The sequence below is a fragment of the Accipiter gentilis genome, chromosome 7 (assembly GCF_929443795.1).
Source record: "Accipiter gentilis chromosome 7, bAccGen1.1, whole genome shotgun sequence".
Lineage (NCBI taxonomy): Eukaryota > Metazoa > Chordata > Aves > Accipitriformes > Accipitridae > Astur > Astur gentilis.
Window position 1 is genome coordinate 38,299,198 of NC_064886.1, and position 17,757 is coordinate 38,316,954.

The 17,757-nt window shown below is 42.3% G+C and overlaps 1 long non-coding RNA gene across 1 annotated transcript in view; it reads right to left on the bottom strand.

Annotated features, from left to right (window-relative positions):
* LOC126040833 (uncharacterized) overlaps positions 1-17,757 on the bottom strand; it is a 132,961-nt gene that overhangs the window by 45,012 nt on the left and 70,192 nt on the right. The gene's annotated exons all lie outside the window — the stretch shown is intronic.

The following is a 17,757-nucleotide window of genomic DNA, read 5'->3' on the forward strand; positions in this document are numbered from 1 at the left end:
TTTTTTACAATCGGCAAGGGAGAGGGGTGAATCGCGAAGTCAGGTTACGAGCATCTGCCTGAGCCTGCGTGTGTGCGTGCAGGCACATGGGCACGGGAGAGCAACCAGCAGCACTGCCAAAGAGATGAGCCAGAGCCAGGCTAGTGAAAAGAAGTAAATGTGAGGATAGTGAGTTATAGGGAAGTGAGTGAGAAAAGTAGAAAAATTATCACAACAATTTCTCTCAGCCAGCTGGCATAGCTGCTCTGCTAGTGAAAACCTAGAGGCTTTCAGTGCAGTATATTTCGTAAGCGAGGTATTACAACTAAATTCAATTACAAAACATCACACAAAAAGGCATTTTAGCATTTTCTACGGGAGCGCTGATGCTGGAACTGAAGTGCTCTTGAGCTGGAAGCAAAACCCAAAGCCTTTGCTTTGGTTATTCATGTAACAGCATGAGACAGGCTTGGGCTTCCCAGGAGGTGGAGGATACTAGCGTCAAATCTAGGACAAGGAACTCCTCTTCAGGAACTCCCGAGGATCAATCACTGATACAGGCTTCCTGACGGACAAGATTTTGTTTGCAAAGATCCCATGGTTACGGATGTGCTCCCTGAAAAGCAGGTTTTGCAGTGCATCTTGCATCATAGAGGCCAGGTCCTGGACATACATCAAAGCCTTCACCTTATGAGTCGCAGTAGACATCAAGATGTGCTGCCTGCTCTGATCTGCACAGCACCAGCTCTGCCTTGGCAGGGCAGGGTACCACACCTCACGCCACCCGGGTGATGTTAGCGGCATCTCAGGGAATGGCCCTTGCTCTGAGTAACAGCCTGCTCAGTGATCAGTCCAAGGTGGAAACCAAAGCAGGCAGGTTTTCTACCAAATTATTTCTGTTCTTTGTCGGACTGGTCTGCTGCAGCATATTCACATGGAATTCATTAGCACATCTCTTCTGCTAATCCTCGCTGGGTTTAACACAATGGTATACATTGATTTTTTTCCTCGCCTCTAGGACAGCTGTGTCAAGTCAGAAGCATGTGCTTTGGGACAGGCTGAACCCAGGAGCTTGGCCCTTAAGAGATTAGAGAAATCGGGGCTCTGAAGGTTCACTCGGAGGATCAGGTGGAGTGAATTTATATTATAAGTCAAAGGAAAAATTCCGCCCCTTGAGACCCTCCACCCTTGCCACCTCCCACTTTAAATACCAGGATCCACGACTGCTATCTCAAGGGGACTGTCAGACACATCCAGTGCTCTGACCCAAACCACGAAACAACACAGAGCCGGCTCCCAATTTAAAGACACCCCCCTCGCGCACACAAACCAAAAAAGATGTCTTCAGAGTTCGCTGAACAGGACATCCACTCCGCCATCCCACGAAGCCCCAAGAACTCTGAGGTGGTTCAGCAAGCTTGCTGCTGACAGTCTCAGCAGTTGAAGGAAAAAAGATTCTCCTTCTTCTGCCAGCTGTGAAACTGAGCCCTGTCCAAAGAGCCTTGGCTCCAAGGCAGCCACCTAATGATTCCCAGGCTTCGTTGAACATCTTTATCCCTCTAAATACCATATGATTTGGGATAGATTCAGTGGCTTTTCTGGACTACCACCACGAATAAACACGAGACACTCCCTGAAGATAAAGGTGGGGGCCATCTGCTGTACACTCAGAAGAGTCCAAACCATCAGAGCAATTGCAAACATGTGAACATCACTTCTTTAAAATGCTGGCACTGCAGCATCAGTCACGTGGTTCAACCACACGAGCGCTGCCAAAACACTTCATGATATCACGTCGGGAGCCACCCCGCGTACGCCTGTCCTCACCCTGGATCGGCAACGGTGCTCAAAGGCACGGCAAAGCCCCGCTGCCACGGAGAAACGTGCGGTGGCAATGGGGGCTACAGCCCCAGCGGGGCAGAGTAGCCTCAGAGGAGGGATATGGGAGAGGGAAAGAGATGGCAATCGAACCTGGAAGAGGTTTAGGGAACAGAAGGAAGCACATGAGCAATAGGAAGCAGACTTACCTCACCTTGCAGAGCTTGATCAGACTTGCACTGAGAGCAATGCAATTTATTTCTCCATCTCTTTAGATGTTAAGTATCCAGTTGCATCCAACGCTGAGTGACAGCCAAGAGCGGATGTAAAACCGTAGATGTACAAGCGTGGATACGTGGAGCTCTTGGGCTTTCCGGAAAAGTTTATTAGTATTACAGCGTAGAACCTCAACTGTGCCCTAGTAATTCCCACCAGCTGTGAATTTCATTCTATGCTAAGAGATAAATCTCCAAGCCCATGTGCCCTGTACTGCCAGGTGCTGTCATTGACAATGGTGGAGAATTTGTCCACTTTTTATTGTCTGCATTACATAATTTATTACCCGAAGCATTGGTTTGGCCACGAAATTTTCACTAGGGCTTATTTTGTAATAAATCATTTGTGTAGTAAGTCAGTCACACTTCCCAATTTGCAAATTTTCCCTACGTGCCTCTCCTTTTTTGTGAATATATTCATTATTCAGAATGATCAGTTGTCTAATGTCGGGTATAATTCTTTGCCCTACCTATCTTATGGGATAGTTGGAGTAAAAATAATTTTGATGTCAAATTAGGGCACAGGTTATGTTCCTGCTCCATAATTGTATTTTCAAACTCAAGTTCTTAAAGTTGGGCATCTAAGTCTGTATTTAAGCATAAACTAAAACCAATTCGTTCGTAAATACTGTTATCCATCTGCTTTTCTGACACTTTCAGGAAAGACAAAGCATTTAGGAGAAAGATTTCTAAGAAAAATATTTTAAAATTTCCATGGATTTCAGCATCTCTTCAAATAACAGATGATTATTGTTATTACTACTATTGAGAGGTTTTGGTAATCTCATAATATCCATGTCAAGTTATTTCTCATTGCCAGAATTTGCATCTTCAATCTGGGCTAAAAATCATTAAATTAATAATCACACGCTTAGCCTGCTCGATTCTGGTGCCTCTCCCCCTTGGCACTCTGTACGTGTGCTGGTAGATAATCTAGGTTTTAAAAGCTGACTCCCTCTTTATCATTATGTGACGCTGGCCTGCAAAGTTCAAGGTAAGGCCATTGTGTCTTCAGTCTATTTTTGTTGTACAAAACACTGGATGGAACTTAATTTTTTTTTCCATCTGCCAACCATTTCGACTAATTGAACCCTCTGGAGCCAGGAGTCAAGGTTTCCCAATGTAAACCAGACCCTGGAACTCGGCATTAGCAGAAATGCTGAAAAGTCATGAAGGAATTTTTGGTTCTGAGGTTTGGTTCTGTTTTCCAGAGTCTGACCAGGATTCAGAAAAAACCCAAACCCTCTCCTACGTATACATTTTTTTGGGTTCCTTTAGTGTCTCAAATTTTCCAGGCACTAAAACTTCCCATTACCAAAAAAGAAAAAAAAAAAAAAAAATAAAAATTGAAGGATATAACTTAAAGCCACAGAAGTATGGAAATTCCCAGCAAAGTCTCAGACTTCCATTATTTTGGCAAAAGCAGAGCATGCTTGGGCAGCATTAAAAATGAAGCATTAACTTAATACTGGAGGGTTTCCTGATAAGTGCTCTGTACTGAAGATTGGATTCTTGACAATTCTGCAGTATATTTTAATGTTATTTGCACCAATATTTTTTCCCCTTAAGAGGGTAACTGGTGTAGCCAATAAATTCCGTGGCATGTTTTATTTGTTTGATGACCCACAAATAAGTTTCCAACTGCAATAATATTCCATCTCTGATTTCAGCTCAGAATGTGAAAATCTTGGGATTAGTGACTCTTCCAGCAGCAGGAGATCACCAAGGACTGAAAGGTAAGAGGCATTATTTTCCAGCAGTGACTCGCGATACACCTCTGATGAGATCAGGGAACCTCACTTCAGATTCTTCTGCTTGGTAGTGAAGCCTAAATGGATGGCTTGTGCCTCTTAGTTTCAGCTTTCGGTACAATACATCTGCTTTGATTTAGTTCTTTTTAGAACCCGGTATAATTAAGGTGGCATTTCCATGCTGATGACTACTGCTTCATTCGTCTCAGTGTCTTCTGCTATTGATGTTTCTTTCCCCAGTAGTTCCTCAACTTGCCACCAGCATTAATGATATGCCACTAGAGATGCTTCATCCTTTGTTTTTCGTGTCTTTGCTGCCTGGCCATTAGGAAGCAGAAGATTCAATGGCTTCTACCACCGCGCTTGTTCCCTTTGACAGAAAACTCATTTTACAGCATAGCTGTGTTACTTTGGAAATGCTTCACAGAAATCAGGGATCTGTCTGAAATTCTACACTGGAGGCAAATGAAAATTTTTAATAGATCTGAGTCTTAGTTCCGCTAATTTCAATGGTTCGTTTCGCTGTTCTGGCAGTCAGGATCCATTAGTGGAACAGAAGGAGAAGCATGTATAATGCATGTACAGCAACCACATTCTAATCTGAAATTTCTTTTTTCTTTTAAGTTCTTATTTTTTAAAATAAATATATAATGAGTTACTGACAGTACTTAACAATATCTTATACTAGACACTGTAATACCCCCAATAAATACTTAATTTCTGCTTTCCTGCAACTTCACTAGGATTACACCATGTCAGATTACTCTAAGTCTGCTTTAACCCAGTTTGAAAACACTAGTTATTCAAAGATCTTTACAATTCTTAATTTCATTCCTTGAAATACCTTTTCTTTTGCTTCCTTTATACAGTTTTTCAAGCTTGTGAAGGCCAGAGAGTTGTTGAAGTCAGAACAAGCCTGCAAGGGAGGAAGCTGGGAAAGCATAACTGCTGCTCAGCTGACAACAGAGCTCCCTCCCTTCCTTTCCCACTGGCCAGCAGCACCTCGTTCTGCTGGGTACGGATACAGCTAATTTCTGCACCCAATTCAACCTTCAGACTGTTGGATGTGGTAGCAAACATACCGGTAGTTTTTGTGATGTATAAAAGTATCTACAGAGAATGACACGGCCACCATGAATTCAGTTCACATAGGGTCCTTACCACCCACGAGATGGCAAGTGGTTTTGATCTATTGACCTGCTCGTAGATCAGAACCACCGAGTAAAGGGAGGTGTGCACTACCTTTAACCACCCAGTGAAGTCATTAGCATGCGCTCCCTACCATGAATTAAATTAGTTTAGATTCTACTGACGATGCAAATAAACTCATGAAGCATAGCTCTATAGGGCTGCAAACTAACCCATTTGAAAATACTTTTGCTGCTTTTGTTTATCATTCTGTATGATTAACAGCTACCTCCCCAAATTATCCAGAAAAGAAATTTTAACCATTCAGCAAATAACAAAAATTGTTTTAATGATAAATAAAAAGTCACAAAGCTCAGCATGTTCTGCTGAGAACCATTAATGAGGGAAGATGGTGAGGCCTGTGAATTTACCTTCCCTTTTGTTAACAGTCTTTTCCATCTGCAATCCATATACTTGAACAGAACTTAGATCCCTTACATAAAAAAATCAGAAAAAACCCACCCTAGGTTTTGGTGCTTATTGTCTTTCAAATGCTGCCTAATCTTGTGCTGAAGTCTTCTGAAAAGCTGAAGCAACTGAGCTCCTAATCCCACTATATTTCTTTGAAAATCTGGACCATAATGATGACATTAATTATGGTTGCCTTTGACTTTCCTTCCTTCGAAAATATCAGCTTAAAAACCAACTGTTAAAATAGCCTTCCTGTGGTAGGAAGCACCTTATCTTGTACTTTCGTGTCCCTGTAACATCTGCATATGGTGCTCTGAACTTTGCTGCTGCCCTCAATTAAAAGCAAAACAAAACACAAAAAAAAACCCACTTGATAATACTTTGTTGGAAAAGGATCTAAACAATATCCTGCTTATTGCAGAAAACCAACACGGTGTGTTCCTTTAGTGTAGAAAATAGGATGCAGAGTCTTGGGACACAATAAAGCCCACAAAGTGCCCTTCCCTTACCTCTGCCTTCTGATCCCCATCCCTGTGCTCCACGGGCTTTCCAAAGCTCGCAGCACTTGTTTCCTGCTTGGTTATCGAAATGGGAGATACTGCTATCTCCTCGATTTCAAAAAATTTCTGGCAATCCTGTAATGTCTATTTTGAAATGTGTATTTGGAAATACTCTCTCATCCTTTTTTTCACTCTTAAAATGTATTTTAATGACTTAGTTATAAGGGTCTTTAGTGTCTTCTACACAAAAGCTTTAAAATTCACTGTTTACTTGGTTGCATCAGTCAGTGACATTTTAGATTATTTGGGAATCGCCTCCTCTTGGCTACGTGTTTCAGGTCTCTATAGAAGACCTGTCCAAATCACTTTGAATTCAGCTGACAGAGTTAACTGAATAAACAGGTTTATATGACCCTGTCCCAGCACCAAAACCCAAACCATTCAGAGAATGGGACTTAGGCAAGCTCGTACCCAAACTATAGCTAGTCTAAAAATACACACATAAGAGAAAACCATAAGAAAACAGTGATTCCTTTGGGCCTGAAGTTAGTCACAATTACATCATTTGTGTATAGAGTCCATTTTGCCTGAACCAGCAACACACGTACTGACTGCAGGCTCCCTCTCGTCCCTCCCCCATCAATCCAAGGAGATGTGAGATCCATTAGATTCCTGCTGCCTGCAAGATGGGACACTAAACACCAAACTGCCCGACAACATAAAACGAAGACCAGACTGATACTAGGACAAATAAGACAAGATACCACCATAAAGTCTTTAGAAATGAGGACAACAAACAGGGACAAACCTGCTTCCCTCGCGTTCTTAAAATTGAATGTAGCCAGTTGGCTGTTCATAGTATTTTATGGAGGCAAAAATGCAATAAAAAGCGAGCATGAGCACAGGCAGGGTGGGTACCACAGATTTAGGAACCGCAAAGCAAGTCACAGGATCTCCACTGGCCTCAGACATGCAGCAGTGGGTGTTTTCCCAGAGAAGTGTCTGCTGGAGAAGAGACTAAGGAGTTAGATGGTGGGATGAACGTTTTTCATCTGAAAATGGGTGTTGGCTCCTGTCAAAAGCTGTCTCAATCTCTCCCCAAGAAAGCTATTGCCAATACTTCTGTACAACTTGGCATGATCATCTGTCTCGTTTCCAGAGAAAACTGCTACCCTGTCTCCACCCTTTTATGTGATAGCGGAGGCTTAGCAACCGCATGTAGACCTCGGCGACAGACTTGAGGTGAAGAGCTCTGTTCACTATCTAGGCAGGGAAAATTTAAAGGTCTTTTGTCAAGGCACTGCAAACATAGGGCATTAAATACCGTAAATGCACTATTTATTTAAAACAAACAAACAAACAAAAAAAACCCAACCCAGAAATCTCAGATTTTTCAATTTTAAATCCTTGTAAATAAAGAATGGCCCGCTCTAACATGATTTATAAAAAACTTAAACATCTGAAAACTTGCGAGGTCAATCACTGCTTGAAATCATTGGTTCAGATATCTAGTCTTCCATGGGGAAATGATCAGACCCTAGTGAAGGGCAATCAGGAATTCCACTCAGAAAGGATTATCAAGAATAGAGTCATTTCTGTCTGAATTTCAGACTTCTTGACACTGACCTCAGAAAAATCCTGGCAAGTATTTTTACAATTGCTATACTCACTAGAATCTTCAAAAGGATTTTTTTTCAAATTCCTCAATTCTTTGCAAATAGATGACATTTAGCTGCATATCACTTAAGTTCATAATCCTCTTAAAAACATGTGGTCTTGATTTGGCACCATTTGTTTCCATATGATGCTACTCTGTGACTCTGTATCAGATAACTGCATAATTTATTTGCCTTGCATATTGAACTGAGGTCTGAATGCTGCTCTCCCAGCCCAATTACTCCAGACTAATGAACAGTGAGTCAGAATACAGTGCTTGAAAACCAAAATCAAGGAGAACGATAATCAATGGGCACTTCTGTATATTTTTTTCCAGAACATACAACGGTCAGTGCGGAGCTGAAATTTTATTTGCTTATAGAAGTATCCCACTTGTAACTCCCCATTTGGAGTTAACTTTAGAAAGCATTTTATCCAAGTACTGAGTGGTACCTTCATCACTTATTCTACCTTCCATTTTACACCCACAGTCAGTATTACTCACAAATGAAAACCCTTGGTTGCCTGTCTGCGTCATTTGTCCACTTGATTGATAGCTGATGCAACTATTTTGGAGTGCAAAAGAGTGCCTGCACATTTGGACTTTAGCTACCTAATAAGGTTTTTAAGTCTGTGTGATGCAGAAATCCTGTTCCACCATGCTCCAACCCTGAATTCTTTCATAATATGAGATGATCAGGTTTTGGACCACCTAAATAAGTGAGAAGTTACCAGTTTTATGTCCCACTAGAAAGGAATATTCAAAACAAGTTTCACGAAATGAAAAGGAAACTGCATGGTGAGCTCACTGACGCGTTAAATGCATACTCGCCTCAATATCAAAATTAGGACGGATACTAAAAAGTGTCAACATTTCAGAGGTACCACGTTAAGACTTCTTTTTAAAGATGTCCAAGAGAACCGCTTCTCTCAGGTGAAATGAAGTGGATTCCTTCAGATAATTCTACTGGCACTCCTACCACCACCTGGAAAAATGCATCTTGACTCCTTCCTCCAGAAGGAGCAGCGTGTATTGAGGTTCCAGACATGGAAAAAAATATATCTCAACATACGCATGTGTTCACCTCAGAAATCAACCGGACTTAAACACGTGCTTTAAATTACAGATGAGCCTCTGCACTTCCCTGAGCGAGGAGGGATTTAGGCAGGTATTTACACCCTCTCTGAATGGGGGCAAGAGGAAGTTCAGTAGGGCTTGGTACCACTCGTACTCCACCTGCATAAACTGGAATTAGGCAGGACAGCGTTACTGGAAAGCCTCCCTGCTCAGAGAAGCGAACACGCTTCTGGACAGGCTTTCGCGACGGTTTGTGCAGGGAACGCTCAGTCCGTGTAAACAGGAAACTGTGTTTGCTTTGTCACGAGGGAAAATTCTCCTGTGTCAGTGATTCATTCCATGACAAAACAGAATTTCTTTTATGTAAAAGCCGAAATAGCTTAGTGGTATCAGTTGTCATGGCTTGACTTTAAAATCAGGAAACTTCTTTCCGCTAGATTATCATCATCAGGAGGTAGATTGTTAAATGATGGTTAAGTCAGTATGTTCTTCCCACAGAAGATCATTTTGGGGGAGATGCAGGAAAGGAAAGTAAGTATACTACAGTAGTATAACCTAGGATAATTTCTGCCTTTACTCTGGGGAGGTTTCCCACAATACTTTATCCCAAAAGCTTACTTTGCCTTTTTTTATAATATAGGTCTACAGTAGAAATTCAAAGGAGTAAAACCTTGCAGTAGATTTGGGGGCTTCCAAAATGCAAACCACTATCATGAAAATCAAAAGCATCTTAGTTTTTAAATAACAGCAGCGTTTGCTGCAAAATTATGATTGGTTACATTTTGATTTTCTAGGTTTGCTGCAAATGGAAGTGAATCGGACAACATTCGCCATCATAATTGCTTTCCGTGTGAAGAGGTCTTTTTCAGGCTGGGCTGGCTGCTGCTGTTTTAATCAGAAGGTTGTCTATTTGTATGTTAATAGTTTCATCCTGGTTTATTAGGCTTGTTGATGAAAAAGCAAAAATCAGATGCTTTACTGTTTTCAAGCTTCACTATTAATCTGTGATTTTTTTGGTGCCAACACAGAACCATTTCAGCATCCTCTGCCTTAAATCCTCTTAATGAAAGCATGAAGAATGACAAAATACTTCCTTTCATAAAGCAGAAGGCTGTGCCAATTCACTTTCAACATGCTCATTCAGTGGAACTGAGGTAAATATGTTGCTCCACAGGTGCTTCTCCTTGCAATAACATACTCCCTAGTAATCCATTAAATTCATCTCATGCTCTGTTTAGTGCCTACTCTGTGAACTGCCTAGCTGGTTAAGGTCATTGTGATAATAGCACCAGGTTAAACAGCATGGGTATGTTGAACTCTGACATTCATCCGCTGTGGCCACAATACAGATAAGAAACGATGGGCAACATTAGGTGTGTAATATCTACTCAGACCGACAGGATTTTTTCCCCTCTGCGGCTCCTTACAGGCAAAAAACCTTGGGATTAGGCAAACACCTTCAAACCTGAATTCTCAGGACTCCTTAAAATAATTTAGTGCCTTCAGAAACAACAGATCAGCAACTGGAAGCCTGTCTGCTTTCTTGCCTTTATTGAACTAGCCCAAACGATCGAGCAGGAGGAGGCTGAGCGTCCCGCGGGGCCCGGCAGCGGCTGGGTCGGTGGGTACCTGTGCTGCGTGATCCCAAACGGCACCGCTGCTCTCCTCCTGCCCTCCCTGCCTGGGAAGGAACCCGAAAGCCACCGCTGCTTTGTTCAGAGCATCCTCCCATCGCAGGGTTTAAAAACAAACTCGGTATTAACTCCTGGAAGATAACCTCTTTCATTATGGAGTTCCTGTTAAAGGCAGACAAATAATTGCCAGTTAGTAAGTCGCTATTAAATTCAGCCCAAATTCAGCCCCAGCAATCCTTTCCAAAAGCCTGACGGGTTTTATTTTATTATTTCCTTTGCAGGGTGTTGGGAAGTGTAATCACTGGTAACTAATCAAACTTCTTTCAAATACCCACAAATACATAAAGAGAATGAAATGATTAATTATTGGGCTAAGCCATTTCAAATAAGACCTCATCTAAATGAGCAGATTTATTTCCAGAGCAAGCTGGGTGTAAATTTAGCTGGTTTTCAAAGCTCTGAATCTAAAGCATGCATGGATTTGAGGATGGAGGGGGTTACGGGTGGCTGTATAACCTCTCCCAGACATCCAGCAAAGCACAGCAATAAAAAACAGACTGCAATTTTACAAAATATTTGTTTAAACAAAGCGTTACTGGGGTTAATAAGTGCTACCATTGGGTACGGTTAATTAGAGGCAGGAGTAGGTTGGGGCATTAAACTGATAGAGGATTTTAAAAATTTCAGTATTTAAATGAACATTCTTTTCCCCCCACATAACTGTCTCATTCAAGGAGAAGAATTAAAAAATGTTTTGTCAAATTTCCTTCCCTGTCTTTATTTTGTTGCTTTGGTTTCCAATCAGTTCCTCACCTGCCTGCTTTGTTCCTTTCATTTCTTCCAACATTGCTACCTATTTTAGTTCAGAGTGGGGCTTTAAGGAGCAAAGAAAACTCAAAACATATTTGGTTTCCCTCTCACTATCCTCAAAAATCCCGGGAATATGCAAAGAACTTGCCAGAGGAACTTTTAACTCAGCACCATTATCCCAGTCTACTGCAGTTATGATAATCGTAGATAATCTCTAGCAGTGTCTTTTCTTAGTAATGTCACAGGCATATCTCTATTTATTTAAAAAGGAATATTGTAGAAATAGTTTTCTCCATCCAAACCTAAGCTCACAGAACTACAATACCTGTCTCCAGAAATACACAGCATTTCCCATATTAAGAAACACATAATTAGAAATGGGTTAGCATTAATGTATATGCTGAATATTCTTGTTCCCAGGCACAAAATTAATTTGTGCAATTCAGTTTTATGCAGGAAGATGTACACGTTTCTTCACATACTGAATATATTTAACAAAATAAGTATCAGTCCCACCAAAGCCCTACTTGAAGAAAAAACCCAAAACTTAGCTGGTAAAGAGGCCTCAGCGCACAACACGGGTTGCACACACTGTGCACATGTGGGCATCGCATCTGCGCTTTGCAAGCGCTCCTGGAGTGAAACTGTCAGCACCAGGATCTTTGCAGAAATCTGCTTCTAAATGCAAACAAACATTTACGGAAAGCATCTCCCTGATTTGTGAATATCTGATCGCAACTAATTAGAGTAGTCCCCGGAGTGGAAACCCTCCCTAAGGAGGCTGAGGTGTGCTGACACGTGTCCAGCCCTGCAAACGCTGACCTAAGAAAGTTCATGCAGCATTTGTTCTGCGCAGTTTTATTTTTTGTGGCATACATTTAACAGCTCAACATTTTATACTTGTCCCCAAGGTAATTGACAAAACACGTTTCTAATGTTATTTAACAATTTTAATGACAGCGGCTGAAAGATACATTAAAAAAATATAACATTCTAAGCCAAACGTTTTTTGTCAAATGACATGGTTCCCAAATTTGCTGTTCCATGGCACTCTATATCTGTAAAAACTCTCATTGAGGCTGTAGGTCACAAAAGAAGAATGAAGCCTTGGAAAGAGATACAATGACTACTTAATATTGTGTGGGATTATATGCAGTGGCCTGTGGCAATTCCTTATGTCTCTCTGGGTAGTGATGCTTTTCCAGCATCATTTTTTTTTTTTTTTTTTTGTCATCGCACAATTCCATTGTGAAATATTCTTTTCATGAAGGAGGAAGAAAGAGCTGGTTACACCCTGCAGTGTTTTGGGGAAGACTAAGAAGCGTGGTTTGCAGGGAGTATGTGTGAAATATGACATTTCATTATGTGTAATTATTTTTTAACCAGTAATGTCCATGTTGAAATGAGTTTCTTATTTTTGGAATGCACGGGGAGTGGTTGGGGAGGGGAGTCATGGTTTTTTCCCTGTTAATAAACTCAACTCATTCTTATGCTAAAGTAATTTCTCAACAAAACAAATTTCTCTCCATCTGGGTAATGGCACACCCAAATGTGATTACATTACAAGGGATTTTAAATTAAATTTCAAGGTAGGAGCATTATTAATCCAATGCATTTGTCTTTATTATCATTGGATCTAAAACAATAAAAGACTTGAGCTCACTTTTAAATGGCAGTTCAGTGCTTGCTTCTTACGGCAATGTGGGTTTGATCTGAAATCCTCAGAATTCTATGTGTTTTGGGTCAGGCCCCAAAACGCTCTCCAAAGGTGGAGAAGGAATGGCAATATCCACCCCAGAAAGACAGGGGAGTTGCAGAAGAGCTTCATTTGGTTTGGATTCTTTCTGAACTTAAATGAGCAATATCAGATGCTGATCCGAGAGATTTTCTAAGTCACAGCGCTGACAGGGCTATGAAAAGGTGGGATGTACAGAACTGGCACAGTCAAATATACACATTTTCCAGACTTATAGCAAATCAAGTCATCGCCTTGAAAAATCAGAGTCCGTATTTTTAACAAACTGCTAAATGTTGCCCACCCCGATATTTCAAAAAGAAGTGTTTACATGCACATGCAAAGGAATTGGATGACCAAATGACTTGTGTTCATCTGCTTTCTTGTGTTCACAGGCATTCAGATTACATTTTGGATGCAAAACCAATTTTGTTTAAGCCCATAGCCAACAAAATGCAGTAAATAAATACAGAGTGTATGAATCCCTCTTGAGTACTGTTTTTCAATCCATCACATACGAAACTTCAACTATCCCTGCTTATAAAATGAATGCGATCAGAATTTGTCATCGCAGCATTATTTGTCCATTTTTTTCCCGGGGAACCTGACAGCTATCAGCTGATTACATTTGATCCGGCAACAGAACATGGATTTTACCAACTCTTCATCACAACAGCAAAAAAACCCACAACCAAACGCCACCGAGTAGCACGCTAAGTAACGTTATTACAAAACATTACTGTATGATTTTCTACAAAGCCATTACTTTACAAAATGTGCCGATTTCTCACGTTTCTGCCCTTAGAGGATGAGCAGGTCTGAGGTTCAGTTCATTCCACCCCCCACGGTCTTTGGGTGTTGGACTTCAGAAAGCACCGAGGCAGCAGGAGGGTGGAATGTCCTCCGACAGAGCCAGCCCCGGAGAGCCGCGAGGGCTTACGTCTTCCCGGGAGCCAACCCCCACGGAACAGGCAATATCAGGCACAGCGGTGGGAAAGTGGGAAATTTTGAGCGGTGTCTTTTATGTTGTTCTTCACGGGGGCTTTCCCTTTTGCCACCCAGATCGGGGGACTCGGCTGTTCAACGCAACGTTTCTGGGATGAGTTTCCATTGTGTTGGAAATACGGTACCCTAGTGCAACTGTGTGCATGTAAATGCACGCTTGTGACAGTGGGTGCCCACGGAAATGTATGGGGTTTTTAGCTAATACGTGTGTCCCATTTAGCAATATAATCTTTCCAAGAGCCCTGCTGCAGCACAGAAGCGGGCATTACATTTCAGCCTGGGTATCCATTGCCATGCAGAAACAACTTAATCTCCACAGCATATTCCCCCAGTAACTGCCTGTGCATGAGATTTCCAAATGCTCAGACATAATTCTCTCACTGGAGAGTACAGGCTGATTATGACAAACTCCGTCAATTTTATTAGCCACACAGATGTTATAGATATATGTGAAAATGAACCATAATTCTTCCCGTGATGTGCATAGTGGCACTGCCACAGGCTGTGTCTTTCCCCTCCACAACCCCAGAGCTCACAGGCTTCCAGCCATTCAGCCTCCATGCGGCCCCTGAGCTACGATGATCTTAAAAAGAGAAATATTAAAAGGATTAAAAATGACACTATTGAGCCAGTGGGTGCCTGCAACCACAGAATCCCGACTGCTGCTGAAAACCGAAGCAGAACGCAGGGAAGAGATTGCTGCCCTGCGATCTTGCTGCGTGCGGGATTTCTCCTCCGAGGTGTCCCCAGCTAACCTGCCGGCGGGGTCGTGTGTACCATAGCGGTCGTCCCTCCACAAATATCTCTGATGCTGAATACCATGTGGGCGAGCCTGGCTGCATCTCTGAAGCTGACAGGGGGCACAGCTGAGCCGTACAACTGCTGAGGTCCTCCCATAGTCCTTCTTTACGCTTGCCGTGGGGTCGTGACGCTCGCTTTGTCTGCCTATGCAAGGCTGGATGCAAAGCGCGCTCTTGAAGAGCTGCGAGAAATATGTGCATCAAGATCATTCGGCCAAAGCCCTCCCTGGCTCCCAGCACTGGGTCTCAAAGGCTCAGCAAGCAGAAGGAAAGTGATGCGTACAATTTAAAGAGAAAGATGAAGCCTACAGGGGCTTGTTGGTTTAAGTCTCTATCGCAATGCACCTCTAGAAGGCCAGGAAAAGAAGCTGAAATGCAGGTTTATTGTGGAGAGGCAGGTCCAGGAGTGAGAAGACCCATAAAGACTCAGTCCTTAAACCCTCTGCACCTCAGTCTTCCCACCTACAAGTAGTCCTCAGGTTTAATAACCTAGAGAGTACAATAGGCCACACGTGTGGGGTGAAAGTAATTAGTAACTGTGAAGTACAGAAACTGTTGGCAAAAAGAATCACATAAATGCAAAGTTATTATGGGCACCCAGTTACCATAGTGATTGGTGTCTCAGAAATGCTAATAATAGTAAAATAAATAACACAGGCCAGGCAGGAAGAGCCCCTAGAGATGGATGTGAGCTGCTCCCCTCCTGCGGGACTGCGTGTACTGCTTTCTCAGCGCTCCTCGCCCCGCGCTGGCTCCGGCTCAGCTCCCTCCCGGGTAACACACTGTGCTGCTGCGAGAGCGCTAGGTCAGCCAAGTGAAAGCGGAACTTTTAAGTGCTTTATTATTTTCAGGAGTCGTCAGAGAAAACGAAACCCCCACAACTACAAATAATTGAATACGTCAATAATATTTTGACTTGTTCATGTCTTGCAAGGTTTACTATAGCCCCGTTAAGTACTTTATTGCTGTCCCTCCAGTGATGTTAATTAAGTTCACCATAGGCTCATAAGTCCTTTTTTTTCCCCTCTTTCTTTCTTCCCCACTTTTTTTTTTTTTTTTTTTAAAAAAACAAGCAAGCAGTTTTCCCAAGTATAAAGCCTAGCAATGGGAGCTGTAACCCAGTGGAAGGCACTCAGACAACGGCAGATTAGAAGGAATAAAGATGAGGCACCCCTTTAGTACGATGGTCAACATTTCTCCACAAATAGGTTTTCCAGCAACATTAGCTGAGGGATTGTGAAAGTCCAAAGAAAGTGTTAAAGAGCCATGCCAAATAAATAAAGAGCATCGATCCTCAGCCTTGGGCCACTGTCAGATTAAAAATTGTTCTACCCATGTACAAAGGGATGTTCAGAGCTGAACATCTTAGGTAGGTGTTTCACCACTTTTCCATGTAATTTTACATCTATGTTACATTTTCCATTTAAAATGTTTTTATCAATAGGGGAATCAAATGAGGACAAGCTTCGTAAGGAGAACAGAGTGAACAGTAGGCCAGTAGAAAGATATACACCTGCTCCCTCCTCTCAGTATGTCTCCAGTCATCAACGACGGCACCATGATGCTTATCCCGCTGCCTCTCCCGACAAATCCTCAGCGTCACCTGAAGACCAGCCTCCTCCTACGCTCCAGTCACACTCCTCAGTGCATATCCCATGCTCTGCTGTCTCAGTGACCAAGACCAATGGGCCTCGGGCCTCTCATGAGAGCTGAGAAGCACGTAGGAGTCAGCAGGACCCAACGGAGATTTAAATAGCAGGGAGGTGGGTTCTGCTTTCTATCATGCTTGTGCAAATCCAACCATGACCTTGATACAGGAGAATTTGGGCTAGTACTTTCCTCGTCAGCCAGAGCAGCTGTTGTGATTTCAAGTGTCTTGAACTGAGTTTTCTACCTTCAATAAATCAAAAAATAAAGTGCCACTTTGCAATAAACAGCGATGCAAAATCCCACAGGACGTGTTGTCCAGCCATCTAAGCCAAGCAATCTTACTGTTTTACAAAGCTTTTGTAATACAACTGATCTTGGTTTCGAATGAGAGGATTCATTGCTCTTAATGTACTTATTTCCACTAAGTTGGAAGTGCATTTTTTATGCTTTTAAAACTGGGAGAGTAGGAGCATTGGTTAGTGCCAATCAGAATAAGAATAAAATTCTGTAGCAAGCTTTGGCCAAGAACACAACCTTTTTGTCCAGGTTTTGCTCACTGAAGGCCACTCAATGGTCACATCTCTCCTTTCATTTCAGACTCCAGCCATATACACAGCTGATAAATTGGGCTAGTACATCACCTCAAAATACCCAGAAGCACCAACTCCACTGCTGAGAACCGTACCTATGGAACCACCACTGGTACTGGGCAACCATGAGCCCAGCCATGCTCTTCCTGATGTTTTTGCTTGCAGTCTGCGCAAGGATGCTCAGAAGGAACAATTTCTGTATCTGTCTGGACTTCAAGGACGCGCTCATTCTGGAACGCTGTGTGCCAAACCAGTGAAGGGAAGAAAAATAATTCGGTGCCTTTCCTTCCACTCAAACAACACCGTGGCACAATCTGGCCCCGTGCAGTATCCTTCCTGGCCCCCAGGAAATCATTCAAGCCACCTCAATTAATCTCTTCTCAGCTTAACACTAGCTAGATATGCTGTCTAATGGACAAAGATGCTGAAGAAAGATTGTTTTAGTTCTTGGAACAGTCCAACCAAATGGAAAGTACCAGCTAACCCTCTATCTACCAACTTAATCCTGAGTCAACGGAAGTATTTCAATGGGAGTCCTGGCCACTTGTGCAATGAAGCAACACAAAGAAGAGAGATGAGTCAAATATGACACTCATATGGCAGGACTGGGAGACAGGACAGAAAGCGGAGGTGGTTAGCTAGGGAGATGAGGTGTTGAATTTTTGCCATGACTCATGCATACAAATCAATCAGTGATAAAATACAGAGACATCATGAGAAAAGATGGGGGCGAAAAAAGATTAAGTAGTTTCCACGCTTTCCAAGCAAGGAAGTGGTACAAGCAGAAGTGGGTAAAAAGCCTGACGTTACAGAGGGGATAGGAGGGGAAAGGCAAAGACTATGTAATACTTCCAGTTTCCACAAGCATTGAGCTTGG